Consider the following 25,000-nt stretch of genomic DNA (forward strand, 5'->3'; position numbering starts at 1 on the left):
AGTTTACAAACGTTCGCTTAAAATAAGCTACATTAGGGAGAGTAAGTTGAACAGCAGAAGAAATTACTAAAATGGGCCAAGGCCAGGAAGTCATAATTTTTCAAGAGGTTCCTTTCATCCATGAGAATTTCGGAGCTGGAGCAATGAACTGGGCAGAAATTCCAAGATAAACGGACACTGAACAATTCATTTGTACCCTCAAAACTTCATCTCTTGTATTAATTTTAACATACATATATATAATCTCCATAGATTGAAGACTCAATGATACGGAAGGTTAAAAAAAAACTGGGATTATCTCCAAGCTTTCAAAGGCCAGTCTGCCTCCATTCTTGAAGATAGGAGCAGACTGACCTCTGAAAACTGGGAAAGAAAGAATCCTATCTTTTTTAAACTACGGTATCATTAATATACTTACTTTCATACATACATACATACATACATACACACACACACACACACACACATATATATATATATATATATATGTGTGTGTGTGTGTGTGTGTGTGTGTGTGTGTGTGTGTGTATGTAAGCTCGTAGAGAGAGAGAGAGAGAGAGAGAGAGAGAGAGAGAGAGAGAGAGAGAGAGAGAGAGAGCATTCTTGCATCATTAAACCGTTCAGCATACTCTTGAATTAATGTAGCCGAATCGAATGAGAGAGAGAGAGAGAGAGAGAGAGAGAGAGAGAGAGAGAGAGAGAGAGAGAGAGAGAGGGCCATTAAGCAATGAACAATGTGTAGATGATGTTTGGGTGTTTAATGACGGGACAGTTAATTTTATCATTATGGACTCTAGGGTTGTTAACGTCATTGTTTTTCTGCGTTTGTCCTATTATCTGAAAATCTTTGTTATCTATGTATGTTTTTCATAATTTGGAATGATTCCTTATATTGGATTGTTCTGGGTTGGAAAGTCTGCTACCAGTTCTAAAACTAACTCCTCTATGGGCGTCTATGCGTCGTACCCTTAGCAGTCGTTTGGTACATCCAACTTAAGTCCCCTGGTTACACCTGGGGCGAGTATACTTATCAACAACGTTGGATGTAAACAACGGACTAACTTTATCCTTGAGCTTGAAGAAGGACCCGATGGTGCAAGGATTTTTGGGAATGAATTTTAGATTTAAGGCAGGTAATTCTCTCTGAAGTAAATTTAGACACTTTTTCCTAAAATAGTCGTCATATAAGTAAGGGAATGTTGCAAACATTTTCATTTTTGGCACAGTATGGATAGCAGTGGGTATTTCCATTTTCTTGTCTAAGAACTTGTTTAAGTCTCTGAAGAAGACCCTTTGAGGAAAACAGTTATTAATAAAGTAGTTAGCCAAGGTTACGACCTCTTCGTGGAAGGTCATCCAACTGGACGAGTGTGTAAAGGCCCTGTGGAGGAGAGTAGAAATGGAGTTTAATTTAAAATTAGAATGACAGAAGCTATAGAAATTCGTACCCAAACCTGTAAACGTATCTTTTTTATAAATCCCTGTATAAGAATCAACTCGCTGTATTTCAGCCTTGAAGATGCAACAATGCAGTTGTGAAACGTCGGCATTAGCAACAAACCTTCAATTATATCGAATGCCTTTCCCTGGGCGCCTACAAGTGTATATGTATATATATATATATATATATATATATATATATATATATATATATATATATACACATATATATGTATATATACAAGACCACAGTTGATGGTCGAAAGCTTTAATCCTATACAAGAATTATATATTTTAAACTACAAGAGGAATTTACTTCATTGTGGATTGTATCCCCATATATATATATATATATATATATATATATATATATATATATATATATATATATATATATATATATATATATAAACTGTAATATACATTGCTTCCAACAGTCGTCGTTATGCACGTTGTTAAGAGTAGATTTGTCAAAGCTACCAATGCAACTTATGGAGACGAGGAGACTAAGCCAGTGAGAGTCAGACTGTTAAGAGGTGCCATGAGCAACACGCATTGGATTACATCTTCAAACGTCGTCACAAAGACGACTCTGCGACGTACAAGCATAGTGACGTTGAGAACTTCCTAAGGTCATCTTTGTGTCCTTTCATGATGGTATTAATTAAGCACGTCATGATCTTCACTTCATGGTTACATGAAGAGAACGGCTTTGAGGGAGTAATTAGGATGGTTTCAAAAGAACAGGGAGAGTGTTGGGTATAATTCTATCGCGGATAGAAGGCGAGAAAGAAGTGCTGTAAGAAAAAGCTTGGTTCCCCTTTCGAATCTCAAGATCATTTCGTGTCACCAGTGATCAAGCCCATTATCACCTTTCATTCATGGAGACGTCAAATTAGACAATGCTGACTCAACTGAAGACAGTATTAAAGTGTTCATTAGCGTCGACGAGAAATTATAATAACTACTAAACTATTCGAATGGAAATGAGTGCACTTGTTCTCAATTACTATCTCCTTCATAAATTTTTTTGATTCATTTTCAGTCACCTTTTCTGTTGCCGTTGGGGCTGCTGTTCACTTGATGAAGAATAAACTCACGGATATGACTCAGACAAAGTGCCAACTTACTGATAATTCTTGTGATGTTCGAATGTTACCAGAAAAAATACTGTCGCGATATGAAGTAATTAAAGTCTTCTGTCCAATAACACGATTTTTCATGATAAAATAGCATAATTCAACGGCTTCAGAGGAATTACGAAAAATCTTTTATACTTGGGCATTTATGAATCCAAGTTTGCATTATGGCAATTTACTCAATTATTTATCTCTTTATTATTTGCAGTCACAGAAATAACAATCGAGTACTTAACAAGTTCTACTCTATTTTCGTCTCCATCCTCACATTAGTCATCGTAGAACTTTCGTCCATTCTTTATTGTATCCTAGATCTAACCCGATATCTAGGGTTTGTCTATAGGACAATCAACTGCAAAAACCGCTTGAAATTTTCCTTCATGCACTATGACTGTAATCAACCTACGTAGATACTGTCAATATTTTTGTTGGGTTTTAATTTCATCTTTAGTGTAGCAATGACAAGTTGACGGACACTGGCTAAGATGTAGCAGGACAGTCATGCTCACTCTCAAACCGGGAGTTACTCAAACATTAAAATTCCAGGCAGATTCTACCCAGGATGAGGAATCGCGAGAATACACGCCATTAGCAAGATGTTGGTTAGTAAGGCCTCACGTCATATTATATTTTGAAGAATAGATATGGATGTTCAACATGAACCCCCCTATCCTATCGTTGGTAAAGTGAAGGAAAGGCAGAAAAACTCCTTCAAAACTGTACACGATACTTTGGCTAGTTTTGTACACTGACTGTTTCTGATTTGCAAAATTTTATTTGGTGCTGCTTTTACCGACTTCTTGGACTATCCCTCTCCTTAGAAAAAGTTTCGTTGCTCCCTTTTAGAGTCATATCTTAGGTTTGTAAGATTATCCTACTACTTTTGTGAGGTTCTTTATTGCTTCATTTTACTCCACTATTATTTCTCTTGTATTCTTCCTTTTCCATCTAGACTAAGCACAAAAGGCTGTCGGTCTTGTCGACTTCACAGGAAGGAACTTATCATCAATCTCGGAAATTTGTCAACTATGAACGATACATAGAAACAATTTCCTAATACCTCCTTTGCCTACCCATCTTTTTAAACAATACAATTCCAAAATTTATATATATATATATATATATATATATATATATATGTATATATATATAGGCTATATATGTATATATATATATATATATATATATATATATATATATAAAACAAAATCCATAGCTTCATGCAGTAGCCGGATCATAATTGAGTCACATGTACCTTCAAGATCATTTCTAATCTGGTAACAATTGGTAAACATGGTCACTATAATAAAATGTCCTTCATTTTGCGCAAGGAATGTAACTTGTATGTATGTAGTGTAGTGTATATATATATATATATATATATATATATATATATATATATATATATATATAATATCTATTAAGATAACGCTGAAGAAATAAGTAATATATTTTCATCGTACTTTTTTCAAATCGTTGCTAAACTGTAGTCGCACGTTGAGTAGAAAGGGCCAGCAATACTTTATAGATTTTTAGGTATCAATTTTTATATTAATCTAAGTAAAACAATCGCCAAACTCTTGCCTTTCGGATCTCACTGTGACCCTTTACTACAAGTCAGACTCCTAATTCTTTTGCACGCTTCTCAACATGGACTTGGGGAAGCGATTGCTAGACCCAGGCACATAATCCCCAATCCCCCCTCCCCTCCCCGCTTCCTCAAGGGAGACTCAGTGCAATATACCCTGATATTAATAATACATGGAAAGATGTGTGAGGAACTGAAGATGGCAACAAATCCTTAGAGATGTATTACGTCACTCATTCTTGCCTTTCATTACGGACCATGTGATGTCTTCGGGTAAATATCCGTGAAAACTCATTGCGAGACGGGTGGAATTAAAGAAACAAGTTTCATACGTCATCAGCCAGTGCCCCAATTATTCGGGGTGTGAAAAGAGATTACAATGTGGAACTTTCGTTTGCACTTTGTCAACACAGGATTGCTGATGCAATCTATGTTTACGTTTGTTGCTTTGCTGAGGTTCATGGGAACAGTCCGATTTAAGTACGTCACTGGCATCATTGCGTGATGGGACTAATAAATTCAGTACAAGTCAAGTATTCGGCCTGGGAGAGTAGTCTGTCTGTCTGTCTGTCTGTCTCTCTCTCAAAAAGTGCTTAAAGATATATTTACCAACAGATGCAACTAAGCTCTCTCTCTCTCTCTCTCTCTCTCAAATAGTACTTAATCTTAATCATATAATCTAAATATAAATGCAACAAATACCTGGTTTTCATTCTCTCTCTCTCTCTCTCTCTCTCTCTCTCTCTCTCTCTCTCTCTCTCAAAAAGTGCTTAAAGATATATTTACCAACAGATGCAACAAAGCTCTCTCTCTCTCTCTCTCTCTCTCTCTCTCTCTCTCTCTCTCTCTCTCTCAAATAGTACTTAATCTTAATCATATAATCTAAATATAAATGCAACAAATACCTGGTTTTCATTCTCTCTCTCTCTCTCTCTCTCTCAAAAAGTGCTTAAAGATATATTTACCAACAGATGCAACAAAGCTCTCTCTCTCTCTCTCTCTCGTGATGATGCTGAAGCTATTCGTAGAAATGTATGTATGCATCTACGCATCTTGTTGGTTGATTAAGTCACGATACAGACTGGCGCTACATTAACTATGGCCATCGATTATGAAAACTTACTCCGATTAACTAAAGGAGAAAAAATTGCTTGACAGTTTAAAACTAGCATGTGTGCACATGCACACATAAATACACATGCGACCCACACGTTTTACCACATAAACATTTGTGCTTGAACACGAGAGACGTTTTCTAAGAAGCATGCATGTTATTTAACTGTAAATGTATCCATCGTCATTTTGAAGTAAAATATTTGGTTCACATCGCAGGATGTAGGCTTCACAGCCACGCATCAAACTGTGCATGCCTTGGTAAGCTCCACAAACAACGCAATTAGCCTAATCAGCGTTCTTGGAGGTTCGTGTCATTTCACGGGACTACTGCGTCATTCATTAAAAGATGCTACCATGGTCAGAAAGAGAGTGAGACAGAGAGAGGGTGTGAGAGAGAAAGACTATCTTTTCTATCGATAAGTTTGGCAAAAGGGTAGTATGCTAAGTACATGGTTTCCTTGCTTTTTATGCTTTATATCTTACAAAAAGACAAAAGTTATGCGTACTTTTATTTTGGCTGATGTTACGATCTCGTATCCTACATAAATAGCACACGGTCAACTAAAGCCTATGCCTAATTTGGTGTCTGAGTCTGTCTCATATCGAGTAATATTTGGTATTCATGGAAATCACGTATACTACCTATTATACTGTCTCTGGAAACGGCACTTCAGGCATTGCTCTCACATCTAGGAACAACTGCCTGTACAGATAAGACTAATCTGTAGCTACACCCCTTGCTGTTCATTAAAATAATACGTTATACTATAGTCTCCCTGCCTTCTTGTCAACTCTCTTGGCAATCGATATCCTGGTGGGAGGCAGGGAAGCCGATAACAGGAGAAATTTAAAAAAATCATAAATGTTCTCAACCCACCAACCGTAACAGGATTCAAACCTACCCCTTCAGTTTAGAGGATCTGTAACTTGTCCGTTAAACCAAACTCTTGTCTCTTGCTGTCGAGTGTATCGTGTCAATTAGGTACTGGCACCATCAAAAATGTAAATCATAACTTGCTATTTTCTAAACAGTATTCATAATAACTTTATGTTGCCTAATAAGCCATGTTAATGAACAGTAAATTCATTCAGTTTACGCTAGAATGCAGCCTCCTGGCTACATTCACTCTAATCCTTCCAACTACTGTAAAACTTCCTTATTTTCGAAAACTTTTCAAAGTAACCAAACCTTAATCAACACTCAGTTTCTAAACACCTTGAATTCAGCTGTCCTTTTTGGATCACCAATGTCATCAATAAGGAAAGGCCAAATGGCGAATTTCTTTACTTTATTTATCTTACCGATGATTGTGCATCTTCACGCCAGGACTTGAAAGAATCAAATGTGCTGTATCTCTCGACGTTAGGGCACTTTTGGCAGTCTGGCATCAGATTCAGTCAAACTTCACTATCTAATTCTTGAACTTCGTTTTCAACCTTTTATCTAATATTAAAATTGTAGCATCTGCTCCCTTGTCCTGCCCTTAATCAGTAACCGTTTCCAGTCTCCTCTGCCGGTCTTCCCATCTTCCGTAACTCCCCTTCATTCACCTCATACTTTCTTCTGTAACTGAGTTAATTCTCAAATTTCCCTAAGCTAATCAGCCAGCGTTCTCTAATCAAGTAGCTGGAAACTTAGTAGATTTCAATGCCGGGAATGCGGTTTTTTTCGATTTCTCTCTCTTCTCCCTGACACTTCGATTGTTTTAAAAGAAAATTCAATTGAACCTCTCTCTTTCTATCGCCGATGTTGTTGTCCAGTTGCTGTTAAATTATACTAGGAAGAAAACATCGTCCAAACCGTTATTTCTTCTAAAAATTACGTGTAATTTCAGAAGCCATCTTTTTTCTTTACCTCAGTTATTGAAGCTCTATGTTCGACTTAACCGTCCTGAACTAATTTCATAATTATATAATACAGAAGTCTTTAACATGTGTCTATTGAAATTCTGGTTATTTACGTCACGTTTAACAATTACTTAAATGCACACTGAAGACCATATCTTAAGCACTGACGTTTTCTTATTAAACGAATTGTCGAGTTATAAGTTTAAAGTGAGCCGAAAAATTCTACCTGAACTCATTCAAGCAGCATGGACTTAATTGTAATTAAATACATAAAAGGGATAAAATGTATAAGAATGTAGCTAAAGATCCCTGAAACGTTCCATGGCGAACTCAGTGTATCTGATGCAACATCACTCAAGTGCTTCCCAGAAATGGAGTTGCCAAATGCTTGTTTTTATAGTTACTTCAACCATTTATAGAAGCCGTATTTTTTTTTATTAGAGTGCATTTGCCTCTTTCTCATAAATTTAAATATGTATTAAAAAAAATCTGCTTTATTCAATGTGTGTGTGTGTGTGTGTGTGGAGTGGAGCTGAACACTGCACAAGGTAACACCTCTACTTTTCTGCCAACAACATTCCGTTACAAACATTTCTTTTCATCTTAGCTATTACATCAGTCTCTCTCACTATAATGTGGTAATTTGTTTTCCTATATGATTTGCTTCTTAGCCTCGCTCTTTCTTTTACAATCCATCCATACGTTCCAAAAACCGTAACATATCTTTGGAGCAAATTAAGCAGAGCGTCCAGGTGTATCTGACCTGTGCCTTCGGTATACGGCATAGTTTGCTCCCCTTCACAATGCTTCGACAGTTGTCATAATACTCTGAGAAATTGAGACACTTGGATAAGTTTTGATATAAACTGTTTAGCGCTGTTTTATTTTGCAGGAATGGAAATGTAATTAGAGTAAAATTTTGGAGATCAGTACAGTTATTATGCTGGACCAAAATCGTACGACACTGTTGTTTAAGGAAAAATAATCCAATCACTAATCTGAACGCAAAAATCTGTTTTCCTATTAAGAGTAGGAAAAGCCGGTTTTCTCTTGGAGCACTCCAGTTTTCTTACCACTGAGGAGTCTAAAAACAAACGAATACTCAAAACCAAATAGAGGGATAAAAACAATTTACTTCATTCCAGGAGTAGAACGACATTAATCTATGGACCCTCAGAGCTCCAAGCTTTTGCTTCTGCCGGCACCGTTATCAGCATCATTGTCAGCTATTCGCCAGGTCAACCTTTTATTTGACATTCCTATTCAGAAAACCATTGTGCATACTAGTAAACCGCAAGATAAGATGTGATATTAAAGAGCAACACGAGGAAGAAGTAGGAAGGGAGGATGAAGAGGAAAGATGATTTGCACGATTTCGTTGACATAGGACGCGGGAAATGCTGTGTGACGAACATTCAGGACTCCAAACCAAGGTCACCTTCCCATTCTGATTTTTTACATTTATTTATTACTTTTCTATTCTGCGACCACATTTTCTCGGGTATTGTGTTTTACTTCAAGTTCTGTATTCCTGAAGAGGTAAAAAAAAAAAAGGTAAATGATATATACATATATATGTTTGTATGTGTGTGTGTTGAATTTAAAAGGTAATGTTAACTCAACAACAATCACGTGATGTCCAAAAAATTCTTATTCTTGTAATCTAATTCTATGAATATCGGTTCATTTAACTTTGCCTGGAGTAAGATAATGAAGCAAAGCTAGATCTTACTGCAAACAATGTAAATTCAATAAATCCTTTTACTGAATCATGGAATATCAATCCAGATATAACTGGAACAAAATCATAGGCTACGTAATGTATTGTTTCTCTCCCTCCTCTCCGTCTTCCTCTCTCTCTCGCGCGTCTCGCTCGTCTCTCTCCGTTCTCGTCTCTCTTATCTCTTCATCTGCATGTGGCTGGTGATGTACCTACTACAACGAATAAATATGTACTTAGTTTACCTTTGCAATTACTGAATTACTACCCCCCCTTGTGATCACAGTGTAAGTTGCGGGGATAAAAAAAAACCAAAAATATGAAAAGTATATAGTACATCTCAAGTAGACTGGCTTTGGTATCTTTCAAGATATGTATAATACAATGAGTTTTTCTCCTTTAAATCATTTTTTTTTTTTCTATATATGAATGCAGTATCCGCTGTGTTTCCCCTAAGGACATTTTGACAATGAAAGACTAAGACTGCCACTCATATTTTGTGATGATGATGATATCTACGCGAATGACTATCGAAAGTGAATGTGAAACTAAGACGACACAGCGGTCATGAAGGAGGAAGCAGGCGTCTCGTCTTTGTTTTTCCCTTCCCCACCGTCCACGCGAGCGTCACAACGGGCGCAAAGGCGCATCGCTATCAATTGTCACATGACAGGAAAGTCCTCTATATCTGACTGTTATAATGTCATTCTAACTTTCAATTAGAATTCGTATTTATGAATAAAAAACAAGAATAGTTTGGCTTAAAATTGTTCCTTAAAACTGTAATTCGCATTCTCCTTTATACATTACCACGTGCTATTTTACTATAATTATAAGAGTAGCATCATTTATTACTATTATTAATAGTGCAATTCAGCGTTCTATGTAAGGTTATACAAGAGATGTAGGAAATCAATGAAATGAAATATAAGGATAGAAAGGTGAAAAGGGGAAAATCCCATTTGCACTAAGAGGTCACACTCAGAAAAGCTGGGCAACAAGACTGAAGAAGGGAAGAGGGACCGGAGGTAAAGTAAAATACAGATACAGCTCGTGACCGAAGGGACGCTATTATCTGGAATTGGACCGTGGATAACTTCAGCCACTGCGAAGACAGAGCATCGGATATGATAGCATCTAATGATAATAGTGATAACAGAGTTGTAGTTTAAAACGGTACTGAACAAAAGTGCTCTCTGAATGACTTCAACAGCATTAAAACATTCTCCAGTTATATTTTCTAATGAAGAATAAGCTGAAAGTCTTGCCAGTACATTTAAACAATCTACTTTGTAATGGTCTGTTTCTCCTGTATCATAGTCATTACTCAAGAACAGCGCCAGGCTGGGCAATGGGTAGGATACTCATTTCCATTCAGAATAAGGCAAGCGAAACAGAAAGCCAAAAGACCCATAACAAAAGCTGGTCGTTAAGAATTTTAGGAAGTTTCAGCGAGAAACAGCTGAAATATCAGGAAAAAGTAGAACAGACTGTTCTATTATTAGGAGCCAGACAAGTGCACAGCCAGTACTCTGAAACTCGTAGAATTTGATTTGGACTTGAATTCAAGTTATTGGCTAAAGGTCTTTGTAAGGTTATCCCTCTTTTTAGTATTGTTTCGACTCTTGCCCCTTTTTTACCCGCATCTGCCAATTTCTCTCATTTTTACCAAAGATTCCATAGCATCTCTCAACAGCCCACGCAATCTGAGATCAGGGACGAAAGATTTTACTTAAGTTACATAGGAGATTTTAACAAATTAACAGTATATAAGGGGCCTATTCAAATTCAACCTGAAAGAAATAAAATACAAGATAAATAATATCGAATTAAAAACGGGAATAAACTATATTAAACATATATATAATAAGCAAATAAAAAAAGGAGCAACTAAGAAATCAATGAAACCACAGTCTGCGGCATTTTTAGAGACAGGAGATTTCGAAAGACGACTGTGAATAAGGTGACAAACACAACACACTTGACGACCCTCCGGAAAATGGGACATCCGCTGCTGTCTCATACCACCGAGATAAACCATGCTTACTGCTCTTCCTGTTCTTTCTAGCAGTATTAACAGATTTTTATCCAAAAACGAGGGAGAACTGATGTACGTTGTACGTTCAGTTCAAATTAAACTGAATGGAAAATAGGTTGCTTTTCTGCATGCAACCGGCCACTAGGAATTCCCGTCGAGATGACGTCACCGGAGTAGTCACTACTTAACCTTTTGAATCGGACAAGTGTGGTTCTCGTATTCGTCAGAATTAACACAACTCATTCTTCCATTTCCAAGTGCAACTGACTCGAAGCGTGATGTAACTCTCTTGCTTTTCCTGTCTGATTCAACAAACTTTTTGTTTGTTCATTACTTTCCTAAAAATTCTTCCATTCTGCATTCAATAGTTCTCTATTAAGGATGAACTTTCACATCATCATCCGCAACATTTACCTGTAATTAATACATACATAAAACATACATACATGCATACATACACACATACATACATACATATATATATGTATATATCTAAACACTCTCCTTTTCCTCACGAGCCATAACGTACTGGGAAAAATGCACACACACACACATGTATATATATATATATATATATATATATATATATATATATATATAAACTATGTAAATATCACTGAATTAATCATCCCGTTACTTGGAACTGTATCTAATTTACATATTCGGAATTCTCTTGATCTTGTGGAAAAATTAAATAACATTGTATTAAACTCTAGTGATATCTTTGTCAGTTTTGATGTATGTTCCTTGTTTACGAAAGTCCCTATTGATATTTAAGTAATGAACTTGTATTGCATAAATTACCTATGTCTGTTTGTCACATAATTTAATTGATTGAGTTATGGATTTGTGATTGCAGATTTACTTTTAATGGGGAATATTCAGTCAAACATTATATATATATATATATATAGATATATATATATATATATATATATATATATATATATATTATATATATATATGAGCAGTGAGAGAAGGGTAGACAGGCCTCATGATCAAGGAATCACCAACGCTTCTGGAAGAAACTATTTCTTTTTTAAGGCTAAAAACCCAAAAATTTATAGGACTGCCGACTTAGACGAAAAAACACAACAGAATATACCACACATAAAGTAAAATAAAGGGGCACAAGGAGATGAAAGACACATAGCAGTGCAAAAAAAGGAAACCGAGTGTCTGAAAAGGGCACTTGAAGGTCTAAGGAGAACTTACTGCACATACAGGAGTGCAGCTCAGGACTGGAGGCTTCATGTGAATCATGTGGAAAACACTGTCTGAAAAAGAAAGAAAAAAAAAAAAAAGTTGGTTAAAAATCGGTTCGTTTCAGGCTCAACCTATTTTTCAGAATCGTCATATTTTATTTCATGTTTAGAATGGCCACATATTCTAGTATATTGCAGAATTCAGTTCAATAGCTTAACCCCTGTTCTACTGACAAAGACAAGTTGAGAATCTACCTTCACACTCATTTACCTCCGTGTCTTGCCTACGTACATCACCAAGTCATATCTTGGGAATTAGACCCATATATTACACCAAAGGTCACAGAAGGGCTCTTTCCTTCTTTAAATATATAAAAGGAGCCGATAATCAATTTCTTTGTTTATCTTATTTTATTAATAGCCGAACGTGATGGTTAATGCGTTTTATAATTCATCATAAAAAGACTTTTTCTGTAGCAGCAGAAGACTGGCGAAACTTACGGACTGAAGGTAAGCTACAGCTAAATTTTGGATTAACAACATAATTTAAACATTTTCAATAAGATTTAGAAAAAGTTCGGACTGAAAGTACTTGTCAGCAAAATACTTTTGAAGAAATGCTATTTCTGAATGGAATGAGGCCAATCTTGAAGTCAGAGGAAAGGTCATATTTTGTTATCGAGTCGATCTAAATTTCGATTCGAAAAAAGCAGTGGCTCCAAAAGTTGTGTTAAAATCATAATCTTACTAACAACTAAATTATCTAAATAAGACCATGCGCAATTTTTATATTTACTGGTTTATTTTATATTTAATATTAGGGTATCTAAAAAGCTATCTGTATTTCCCCGGCTTCTGAAAAGCACAAAGATATCATCAATACCTTCAGTAAAATGGTGGCATTTTGGTGGGCATTTATAGCATGTGCTCCTCAATAGTACACATGACGATATGAGCAATAGTGGGAACAAATGGAGATCCCATTGCCATATCATCCATTTGTTTATGGAGATCCCATTGCCATCATCCATTTGTTTATGATTTCCATTAAATGCAAAACCCCATTATTGAACAAATATTCCAAATCAAAGGTGACCTTAACTAGACGGAATCCAGGCATAACTGCTTCTTTCCTTATACAACTCATGAGCTTATCATGTTGTAAATACCTGATGTTATAAACGTATCTTTGTAGAGGAACCAAGAACTTAACTATAGTTTTTACTTGCCGTTATCATACGAGGTCAAAAAATGTGACACGAGCACCTACCTTAAGTATTTTTCTTTGGAAAATCATAGAAAATAGAGTATGACCTCTTTGTTATAGAGACTGATACACGTTAAGATTTATTGAATAATTATTTATTCATTTTGAGTCTGTTTATGGTATTCTATTTTAAATTTCCTCGAAAAATCAGACGGTTATTTTAATGAATTCCAAACTGTCATTTAAGATTTTCTAACTTTGCAGTATACTGAATTTTAATAAAGAAGACTGTAGTGAGCATTATTAACAATAGAGACAAGAATTTCCAGGGAGCTGGTATACTACTTATAGGTTGATCTACAGCTGGGCGGGCCAAAATCTAGACCAAACAACAGTCAAAATTCTTCCATTTTGATAGAGAGTAATTTGACAGATTTTTTTTTTTTTTTTTGCTCTATCACAGTCCTCCAATTCGACTGGGTGGTATTTATAGTGTGGGGTTCCGGGTTGCATCCTGCCTCCTTAGGAATCCATCACTTTTCTTACTATGTGTGCCGTTTCTAGGATCACACTCTTCTGCATGAGTCCTGGAGCTACTTCAGCCTCTAGTTTTTCTAGACTCCTTTTCAGGGATCTTGGATGCGTGCCTAGTGCTGTTGCCTATGATTATGGGTACGATTTCCACTGGCATATCCCATATCCTTCTTATTTCTATTTTCAGATCTTGATACTTATACCATTTTTTCTCTCTCTTTCTCTCAACTCTGGTGTCCCATGGTATTGCGACATCAATGAGAGATACTTTCTTCTTGACTTTGTCAATCAACGTCACGTCTGGTCTGTTTGCACGTATCACCCTATCCGTTCTGATACCATAGTCCCAGAGGATCTTTGCCTGATCGTTTTCTATTACTCCTTCAGGTTGGTGCTCGTACCACTTATTACTGCAAGGTAGCTGATGTTTCTTGCACAGGTTCCAGTGGAGGGCTTTTGCCACTGAATCATGCCTCTTTTTGTACTGGTTCTGTGCAAGTGCCGGGCATTCACTTGCTATGTGGTTTATGGTTTCATTTTTCGTATTGCACTTCCTACATATGGAGAGATGTTATTTCCGTCTATTGTACTTTGAACATATCTGGTTCTTAGGGCCTGATCTTGTGCCGCTGTTATCATTCCTTCAGTTTCCTTCTTGAGCTCTCCCCTCTGTAGCCATTGCCAATTGTCATTGCTGGCTAGTTCTTTAGTCTGTCTCATGTATTGTCCGTGCATTGGTTTGTTGTGCCAGTCCTCTGTTCTTTCTGTCTTTCTCCTGTCTCTGTATATTTGTGGGTCTTCGTCTACTTTTTATTAGTTCCTTCTTCCATGCAACTCTTTAGACACTCGTCTTCACTGGTTTTCAGATATTGCCCCAGTGCTCTGTTTTCGATGTTGACGCAGTCCTCTATACTTAGTAGTTCCTCTCCCTCCTTCCTTTCGTGTTATGTATAGTCTGTCCGTATTTGCTCTTGGGTGTAGTGCTTTGTGTATTGTCATTTGTTTCCTGGTTTTCTGATCAATGCTGCGGAGTTCTGCCTTCGTCCATTCCACTATTCCTGCGCTGTATCTGATTACTGGCACTGCCCATGTGTTTATGGCTTTTATCATATTTCCGGCGTTTGAGTTTTGACTTGAGTATCGCCTTGAGTCTCTGCCTATATTCTTTCCTGATCGTGTCCTTCATCTCTTGGTGTTTTATATCTCCTCCTTCCATTATTCCCAGGTATTTGTATCCTGTCTCATCTATGTGTTTGATGTTGCTCCATCTGGTAGCTTTATCCCTTCAGTCTCGTTACTTTGCCTTTTTTGTATGTTGACTAAGGCGCATTTTTCTATTCCAAACTCCATCCTGATGTCCCCAGATACAATCCTTACAGTCTGGATTAGGGTATCTATTTCCTTGATGCTCTTACCATACAGCTTGATGTCGTCCATGAACATCAGATGGTTGATTTTGTTGCCTCTTTTCTTGAGTTGGTACCCGGCATCCATCTTCTGTAGTACTTTTGTCATGGGAATCATGGCTACTACGAAGAGTAGTGGGGACAGTGAGTCGCCCTGGAAGATCCCTCTCCTGATATTAACCTCTGCTAGTCTTATTCCAGAGCTTGTAAGTACTGTATTCCAGTTGCGCATTGTATTTTTGAGGAAGCTGATGGTATTTTCCTCTGCCCCATATATTTTCAGGCATTCTATTAGCCATGTGTGTGGTATCATGTCGAAGGCTTTCTTATAGTCTATCCATGCCATGCTTAGGTTGGTTTTCCTTCTCCTACTGTTCTTCATTACCATTTTGTCTAGAGGGAGCTGGTCTTTGTGCCCCTACACTTCCTTCTGCAGCCTTTCTGTTGGTGGGGGATGGTGTTTGTCTCCTCTAGGTAGTTGTATAGCCTTTCACTGATGATACCTGTTAGTAACTTCCACATTATTGGTAGGCAGGTGATAGGCCTGTAGTTACTGGCTATATTTCCCTTACTCTTGTCTTTTTGTACTAAGGATGTTCTTCCTGTGGTCATCCATTTGGGTGCTTGGTGATTTGAGATACAATGCTGGAGTTGTTCTGCTATTCGTGGGTGTAGGGCCTTGAAGTTTTTGAGCCAGTATCCATGGACTTCATCGGGACCTGGGGCTTTCCAGTTTGGCATTTTCTTTAGTTGGTGTCTGACTGTGTCTGTCGTGATGTCTGTGAATCTTTGTTTTATTCTCCCTGTTTCTTCTTCCTTGACTTCCTGGAGCCATGTTGCATGTTTGTTGTGTGATACCGGATTGCTTCAGGAATTTCTGGGTGGTTGTCTTCCCCTCTTAGTTGGCTGTATAGTCTTTTCTGGTTGGTTCCGAATAGTTTGTTCTGTTGGTATCCCTTATTCCTGTTTCATGTAACCGTTGGATCTTGTGTGCTTTGGCCTTAAGCCTCTGTTTTACATCTTCTATTGTGTTGTTTAGTCCCCTCTCTTGTACTTTTATTTCTCGTTGAGTTCCTCCCTTGTTTTCTTGCTTCTTAGCCTTTTTTCTGCCATCTCTTTCAGTTTACTCAAGTCAGATCTCATCACCATGATTTGCTTTTCCAGGCGCCTTTTCCAAGGAGGTTGCTGTTTTGGTTTCTGTTGGTTGGTTGTGACGGTGGTGTTTGGTGTTCGAATCCCCCATCAGTTCTGCTACTAATCTTACTCCTGCATATGTCAAGTTATTTGTTTCTGTGATACTGGTGGTGTGTATTAGGCCCATTATTTCATTGACCTCACTTGTTTTCTCCCTTAATTTCTTGGTGTTGTAGGCTTTCATGGAGGGGATCTTTGTTCTCTCTGTATCTGGCTCCATCCATTGTCTAATCTTTTCTACCCATTCCGTCCTCTCTGTTACTTCGTCGGTGTTTCTTCGTGTGTCGTTGTTTGATACTTCATCCTCCCTGTCGTCTTCTGTGGCATCGTCTCTCAGTTCGTCTTCGTGTAATTCGTTGTCGTGTGACATTTCCCTTTCCAGTTCTTCTCTTTCTGTTGGGGAGAGCCAGTTCTTTTTCTTTATGTTCCTTACTTGGTCTGCCAGCCTCTGCTCTGTTTCGGGGGTGTTATTCCTCTCATTCCAGATGTTGATCAATCTTCTTCTATATCCTCTCTCCGTCGGTTGCTTCTGATGTAGCATCTCCATATTTCCTTATTTTCTTCTCTTGTCCATTTCTTCCTTTTTGCCTCTGTAGCTCCAATCTCAGGCTGTTGATTGCTGTCGTTGTGGTGATCAGTTGCTGGATGACGACCTCCAAGTACCTGACCGTCTTCCCTACAATTGGGTTTAATACCTGGTTGCCGGACGAGGCTCCTCTGTTGCCAGAGGTTCCATTTACGTCGTTATCGTTTATTCCTTCATTTCTTTCCATCATTGCTGAGTTTTGCTATTTAACCCATAGCTGGACCCTACCCCATCAGGGATAGGTACTCATTTACAGCTGAGTAGACTGAGGAAATTATGGTAAAGATCCTTTCCCAAGGAATCAACGCCGAGGAGAGCGGTCACCCATCCAACGACTGACCAGCCCCAATGTTGCTTAACTTGACTTAAGTCTATTGACGACCTAACCAACTCCTCCACGGCGCCACATATTATTATTATTATTATTATTATTATTATTATTATTATTATTATTATTATTATTATTATTATTATTATTATCAGGTAAACAAAAAGAATACAGATGGTTAACCCTTTAATGACCAGAGATGTCCCGTTTGGGATCTTTAAAACAGCTACTTTTCGGGTAGTCGTGGTGAACAAGTTTGAGCTTGTATGAAATTGACGCTTTGGCAACTCATAGCTACACTCCTCTGCTCTTTGAATCAACCAATCAGAAGCCGCCAGGCCCTCGCACAAAAGCTGGAGGGCCTTCGACAGACACCGCAGTCGTGCGCAAGTTGGAAAACAGTGAAGACGTGCCGAAGTAACCTCCAAGTTTCCCCCCCCTCCGAACTTCGTAATCATGGTAAGCACACAGTGACTGTGGGATAGTGAAGCCTAGTGATATACTTACCTTTTGATGTTGGTTTGAAGGGCTGTAGTGTTACTGACGTGTCGTAGTGACAAAAAAAAAAGTATAGATCCCTTGCGGGATACTTCGGTCGTTCTTAGGCGGACCACGCTCATCCCATGAGGGATGTATCGGACCGTAACGGTTACAACGGCCAGTAGAATACGACGTCAAGTAATTTTTTTTAGTGCTTGTTTTAGACATTTGTGAATAATTTTAACAATATTTCTAGATATAATAGTGATGATTTATAGATGTTAGGCTCATGTGCATATAAATTATTACCTTACAAGGGATTGAATGATAGGTTTTTGTTAGGGAAAGTTACATTTTTCTTTCATTACATGATTTTAAAGTTGTTTTTTTTATTTTTGCAGTTTTCAAAGCAGTATGTTTTTATGGGCAAGCAATGCTGCATTGGAGACTCAGGAACGTGTACCATGGGTAGCCCCTGACGACGCTGAAGAAGTGATGTCGACGTGAGCCCTTTGGACATTGACAGTGATGATGACGACCCTACCTACGTTTCCTGACGAAGGCCTTACTCAGGACGATGCCTTTGACCCTCCTAACTCTAGAGGTTAGTATGAGACATCCTTAGAGAGAGAGAGAGATAGAGAGAGAGAGAGAGACGAGAGAGAGAGAGAGAGAAATGTGTTGTAAACATTGTATTTAAAAGTCTCGTTGTTATAATGGTATTTAAATTTGTTGCCCTTTAAATGGTTTGTAAACATTGGGTATTTTAAAAACTTATTTGTTTACTTGCATACTCACTGACATACACGTGCACACACATGCATACTCACTTGACATACACATGCATGCGCACACACACATTTACTGTTTTACTAATGTTACTTTATTCTTGTTTCAGCTCGCAAGGTCAATGTTGTTGTCCCTCAAGCGATGCCTATGGAAGAGGAAGGTGAGCCTAACCCTAAGAGGTCTCATGCTGATGAATGAAGAAGAAGACATTGATATCCGTGCCCTGCCCAACTTCATTCATCAGAAGCCTGACTATTTGACGGGAAAACCTTAATGAATATTTCTCCCAGTTCTTCACAACTGAATTGAGGGAACACATTGTGTATCAATCCAACCTGTACTCAAGACAGGATGTAGGCAGCAACTTCCACATGTCAGAAGAGGATCTCATGGTTTTCCTTGGCCTCATCGTGTACATGGGGCCTGGTTCCTCTCCCTAGCATAGTTGACTTCTGGGCCGTGAAGACCAGGATTCCTCAAGTTGCAGACTTCATGTCCAGGAACCGCTTCAAGGCAATTCGATCTTCCCTTCACTTCAGCGACAATGACCAGGCAGCTGCATCCCAAGATCGGTTCTTCAAGGTGAGAGTCCCCTTCACCAAGGTCACCAGAGAGTTCCTGAAAGTTCCTGAGACTCCTATCCACTCCATTGATGAAGTGATGGTCGCCTATAAGGGCACAAGGGCTGGTAACCTTCGCCAGTATGTCGCAAAGAAGCCTGACAAGTGGGGCTTCAAGTTGTTCTGCCGCTCCAGTGTGGATGGGTTTGTGCATATTCTCATGTACCAAGGGGAGACAACCTTTGTGAGCCACCATACTATGCTATCTGAAGAGGAGAAAGCCATGTCTGTAACTTCCAAGTTTGTTGTCGCTTTAGTGAATACCATCAAGGACCCCAGAAACTCAGCAGTGTATGCAGACAACTACTTCACAAGTATAGGGTTGGCCAAGTACTGAGATCACAGTATGGATGCCAGTATGTGGGCACTGCCAGGGAAAAACCGAGTTGGTCCTCCTCCCCTGACGTCTGTGAAGGAGATGAACAAGAAAGCGACACAAAGGGGGACACTGGACTATGTCTCTTCTGATGGCATCCTTGTTGCAAGATGGAAGGACAACAGCGTTGTGACAATCTTGTCCTCTGATGTTGGTGTGGAGCCCATGGGAACGTGAGCGGTACGACAGGGCAGCCAAGAAGAAGGTTCCCATTACTTGCCCATCTGTCATCCAGATGTTACAACAACTGCATGGGGGGCATTGACAAGAGTGACATGTTGACACACCTGTACAGGACCCCCTTCAAAGCAAAGAGGTACTACATGAGGCTCTTTGCTTACCTCCTTGACTTGATCATCTGCAACGCCTGGATTTTGTATAAGAGGGATTGCCTGGCTTTGCAGGAAAACCCCAAGCCGCTCAAGGACTTCCGTCTGGATATCTCCAATTGGCTCAGAAGCTTCAAGTCGTCAACCTTCAGAATAACCAGGAATTCTCTTGGCACCAGAGATTTTGCTTTGCCAAGAAGGGCCAACGGGCAGTTGTGCCAAGTATTGAGACACGCCAGAATGCCACTGCCCTACACATGCCAAAGCATGTCTCCATGAGGCAGACTTGCAAGTTTCTGTTCTGGTGCAGGCCACATCCACAGATCCCGCTGGATGTGTGAGGATTGCAAGGTGGCCCTTTGCCCTTACTGAAGAAAGGAATTGTTTTGCTTTGTTCCATAAGATTTCGAAATAAGTTGTTTGTTATGAGAGTTGTTTATAGTGTTTTGTCTATTTTTATACTATTTTTGTATTATTTTTTTTACAGTGTTTTGTGTATTTATATACTATTTTTGTATTCGAGTTTTTTTTATAGTGTTTTCTGTATTTTTATACTATTTTTGTATTTATTGTATATTTATTTTTTTATATTATTAAATTGTAAAGCCATATATGTGTTTCTATTTATACATTGTGGAACAAAAAAAAGTGATTCATCAATAATAATCATATGTTTTGTGGGCGAATCAACATTATTTATAAACTTGAAAAGTTGCCACCGCACCGGCCCCAATGGATCCCATACTGGGGATGAGCGTGGTCCGCCTAAGGTCGCCCGAGGCTCCCATACGGGATACTTCATTGCATGTAATTATTTCGCTTACTTTGGAAATTTTGTAAAAGTGCACATGAGTAAAAAGGTCTTGTATTTACTCATACTATAACATACTAAAAGGATTTTTTAATATTTCCCATAAACCCAGGGTGGACTTTAAAGGGTTAATTGTCAAAAGGTAAAAATCAAAGAGATAATCTAGGATTATCGGATATCACACGGTCACAAACTTAAACATAGATTCAACCCTAACAGAAACTACAACGTATCCATAAAGTCCAAAACATGTAAAAATTGAATATATTAATTTTGTTGCTTATATTTATCTACAACTTTTTTTAATATGAAGGCATCGAGTTTAAATAAACCAAGGTTTAAAGTGGTGAAAGGTAAAAGGGAGGCAAAGAAGAGATTTGAAGAGTCACAGCTGCAGGAGGACAGAGAAAGATTAAGAGAAAGAAACAAAGAAGTAAAAAGGGTGGTAGCTCAAGCTAAGGCAAGGGCATATGAAGAGGTTTATAATGAACTGGAAAGCAAGGAAGGGTTGAGAAAGATGCTCAAACTGTCAAAAGTAAGAAATAAAAGAACAAAGGACATCACCCATATTAAGCAAATGAAAGATAGGAATGGTACGGTCGTAAAAAAAGGAAGAAGACATCCTGAAAAGATGGAAAGAGTATTTTGAACAACTGCTAAATGAAGAAAATGAAAGACTTGTAAGAGAGGATGGACAAAGTAAACATGGGAATGGTAATGGGGATAGCTAGGGATGAAGTGATACGAGCCTTAAAAAGAATGAGAAATGGGAAGGCAACAGGACCTGACTTAATCCCAGTCGAAGTTTGGAAAGCCTTAGGAGAGGAAGGGGTAGACATCTTGTATGATCTGATGGTAAAAATATTCGAACAGGAAAAGATACCAGAAGAATGGCGGGAAAGCATATTGATACCTATATTTAAAGGTAAAGGTGATGTCCAGGAATGCAGTAATTATAGAGGTATAAAACTAATGTCTCACACGTTGAAGATGTTGGAAAGAATCATAGATAGCAGGCTGAGAGAGGAAGTTAGAATAGGGAAGGAACAGTTAGGATTTATGAAGGGAAGCGGCACAACGGATGGAATATTTTGCATAAGGCAGCTAATGGAGAAATTCAGAGAAAAACAACGAGACCTGCATCTGGTATTCATAGACCTTGAAAAGGCCTATGACAGAGTGCCAAGGCAAGAAATATGGAGATGTTTGAGGGAGAAGATGGTGCCGGAAAAGTATGTCAGAATTATTCAGGAGATGTACAGGAATGTGTATACTAGAGTGAGGAGTAGTGTTGGTGAAACGGATGGATTTGAGATAGGAGTTGGATTACACCAGGGGTCAGCACTTAGCCCATTCATCTTCAACATCGTGATGGATGTAATGACCAGGGATGCATCAGAAGCAGTGCCATGGTGCATATTATACGCGGATGACATTGTGTTGTGTTCAGAGGGGAAGGAGGAGTTGGAGGGGAGGTTGGAGAGGTGGAGAGCAGCACTTGAGGAGAGAGGAATGAGAATAAGCAGATCAAAAACCGAATATATGTGTTCTAGTATTACTGAGGACGGTGGAAGTAGCATAAGATTGGGTGGGGAAGAAATAAAGAAAGTACAGAAGTTCAAGTACTTAGGGTCCGTATTGGAGGATAGTGGAAGCATGGACCAAGAGGTGAGACACCGAATTCAGGCAGGATGGAATAACTGGAGGTCTGCATCAGGGGTCCTCTGTGACAAGAAGGTCCCTCTGAAATTGAAAGGAAAGTTCCATAGGACGGTGGTCAGACCAGCAATGTTATATGGAACAGAAACGGCAAGTATGAGGAAAACAGAGGAGAAGAAGATGGATGTAGCAGAAATGAGAATGTTGAGATGGATGTCGGGAGTAACAAGGGGAGATAGGATTAGAAATGAGTATATAAGAGGATCAACAAAGGTAGCTGAAATATCGAAGAAAATACAGGAAGGAAGGCTTCGATGGTATGGACACCTGTTACGAAGGGAGGAACGTCATGTTGGAAGACATACGATGGAAAAGGAAGTGCAGGGTAGAAGGAAGAAGGGAAGACCAAGAAATGGATGGCGTGATTGTGTAAGGGAAGATATGGAATTGAAAGGTATAAATGAGAACGAGGCACAAGACAGAAATCGATGGAGACGACTCATTCGTAATGGCGACCCCATATAAAAATGGGTTTAAGCTAGGAAGAAGAAGAAGAAGGTTTAAATTTATTGCATTTCCATTATTTGACTTGATGAAACAAGATTCAATGATATTCCTTTTAACTGTGTCATTACGTGGAATTAAGGCGCTTGCACGACTCCGGTTAATATGATGATCTAAATCTCTCATATGTACAAATGCATTCGACATTTGTCCAGTTCACACAAAATATTGTTACTGTTTGAGTCGTTGTGAAAGAGGTTTACCGGTTTGTCCGTAATATACTTTATCACACCTTTTGCAAGGTATGCAGCCGGGAAGATCTTTGGGAGAAATTTTTTATTACTAAACTCTTGACATTAATATTACTGAAAACAAATTTATGTTGACAAGCTTTAAAATTCTAGGAATTTCTAAAAACCTTTCATCATAGAGTAATTTTAGAATGTTATGCTTACTATATTCAAGTTTGTCATTAGTTAAATAAAATGTTTTTCTAGCTCTTTTCTATGCCACATCTACAAACGTCCTTGGGCATTTAAGTTTAAAAAACATCATAAATAGCTTTAATCTCGGCGTCAATAAACTGCATGCTACAGACACGTAAAGCCCTTAGGAACATCCCAGAAAAAAAACAGAGAATTTAGCATTTTGATGGTGATTAGAGTAGTAATGAACAAAAGAGGCAATGTTAGTTGATTTTCGAAAGACGTAAAAGGTGAAATTTCTATCATTTCTATGGACAGTTACATCAAGAAAAATTAAATTACAATTTCTTTCTTCCTCAACGGTAAATTTTATAGAAGGGACTAAATTATTGAGATTATTAAGGAATTCCTAGAGATTTTCGTGAACTGGCCAAATACAGAAAATATAATCCACATAACCTAAACCATATGACTTTTTGGGGCAAAATTCTTGGTAAGAGTTTTGTCTAAAAAAAAATTCCATGTAAATATTGCTAAGGACAGGTGATAAGGGATTACCCATAGCCATGCCAAACTTTTGTAAAAAAAAAAATAATCCCAATTAAAACAAAATTTACTATCTTTGATACATAACCTTATGAGACTATTTAATGCGTTCCTTGATGATGTCTTAGTAAAGACGAAAGCACTTGGATTTCTGCCTATCATTTTCCTGTGGTATTCGCTTATTTAATGAAGTCACGTGCATCTACTGTGATTTTTTAAGCATATATATATATATATATATATATATTATATATATATTATATTTATATATATATACATATATATATGTATATATATGTGTGTATGTATGTATGTATGTATGTAACAATATACGTGTATTTATGTTTATATAGTATATACATATGTATGTGCGTAGTCATACAATGTATGAACGTAACAAAGGAAACATGAACCAACATTCCATATGCTATAGAAACATGACCACCACCACAGCCACCACCGTCAACAACGACAGAAGTAAAGAAATCCTTTTACCACGTGAGTGCTTCCGCCCCTACAAATGCCAAACAGTTCTAGTTACTTTGACTGTTACGGACGGGACGGGAGGGTAACATGACACCAGGGTCACGGGTTCGTGGTGATGGAATCCTGAAATTTAACTCAGTCCCTCATAAATTGTTTTCCTGATATCGAAACATAACCTGATTTTACCATTACGTTTTGGAGGAAGAAGCTTTTGACTAGGAATTAAAAACGCCTTTGGACAATAGCGCAGTTAACAGTTTTCTTCAATATTTGGCACTCGATATGTAACCAATAGAAACACTCCGAATGTTCTGCTACCCGAGTTTATGGATAAGCTTTGGTGAAGGTTTAAAGTACCCTTCCCTAGCTAATTAATCACAGGTTAGCTTTATTAAAGAATCTCTCTCTCTCTCTCTGTATATGTATATGTATGTTTATGTGTATATGTATGTGTGTAAATGTAAAGAGAGAGAGAGAGAGAGAGAGAGAGAGAGAGCCGTATTCTGAAACCATAAAGCCAAACGAATTTAACTTGACGGATATATGCGTAATTCCATTTTAATAGATTACAAACAATGGTTGTAGTAATTCAACACTGCATTCGTGAAGACTTTTCCACAAGTTAA

General features: G+C 38.1%; 1 protein-coding gene across 2 annotated transcripts in view; it reads right to left on the reverse strand.

Annotated features, from left to right (window-relative positions):
* Positions 1-25,000, reverse strand: part of LOC135220877 (beta-alanine transporter-like) — a 361,428-nt gene that overhangs the window by 156,363 nt on the left and 180,065 nt on the right. For both annotated transcript variants that reach the window (XM_064258478.1, XM_064258479.1), the window contains one exon: positions 12,105-12,166. The gene's annotated coding sequence lies outside the window, so the exon portion shown is untranslated. The remainder of the gene's footprint in view (positions 1-12,104; positions 12,167-25,000) is intronic.

This window comes from Macrobrachium nipponense, chromosome 2 (assembly GCF_015104395.2).
Source record: "Macrobrachium nipponense isolate FS-2020 chromosome 2, ASM1510439v2, whole genome shotgun sequence".
Taxonomy (NCBI): Eukaryota; Metazoa; Arthropoda; class Malacostraca; order Decapoda; family Palaemonidae; genus Macrobrachium; species Macrobrachium nipponense.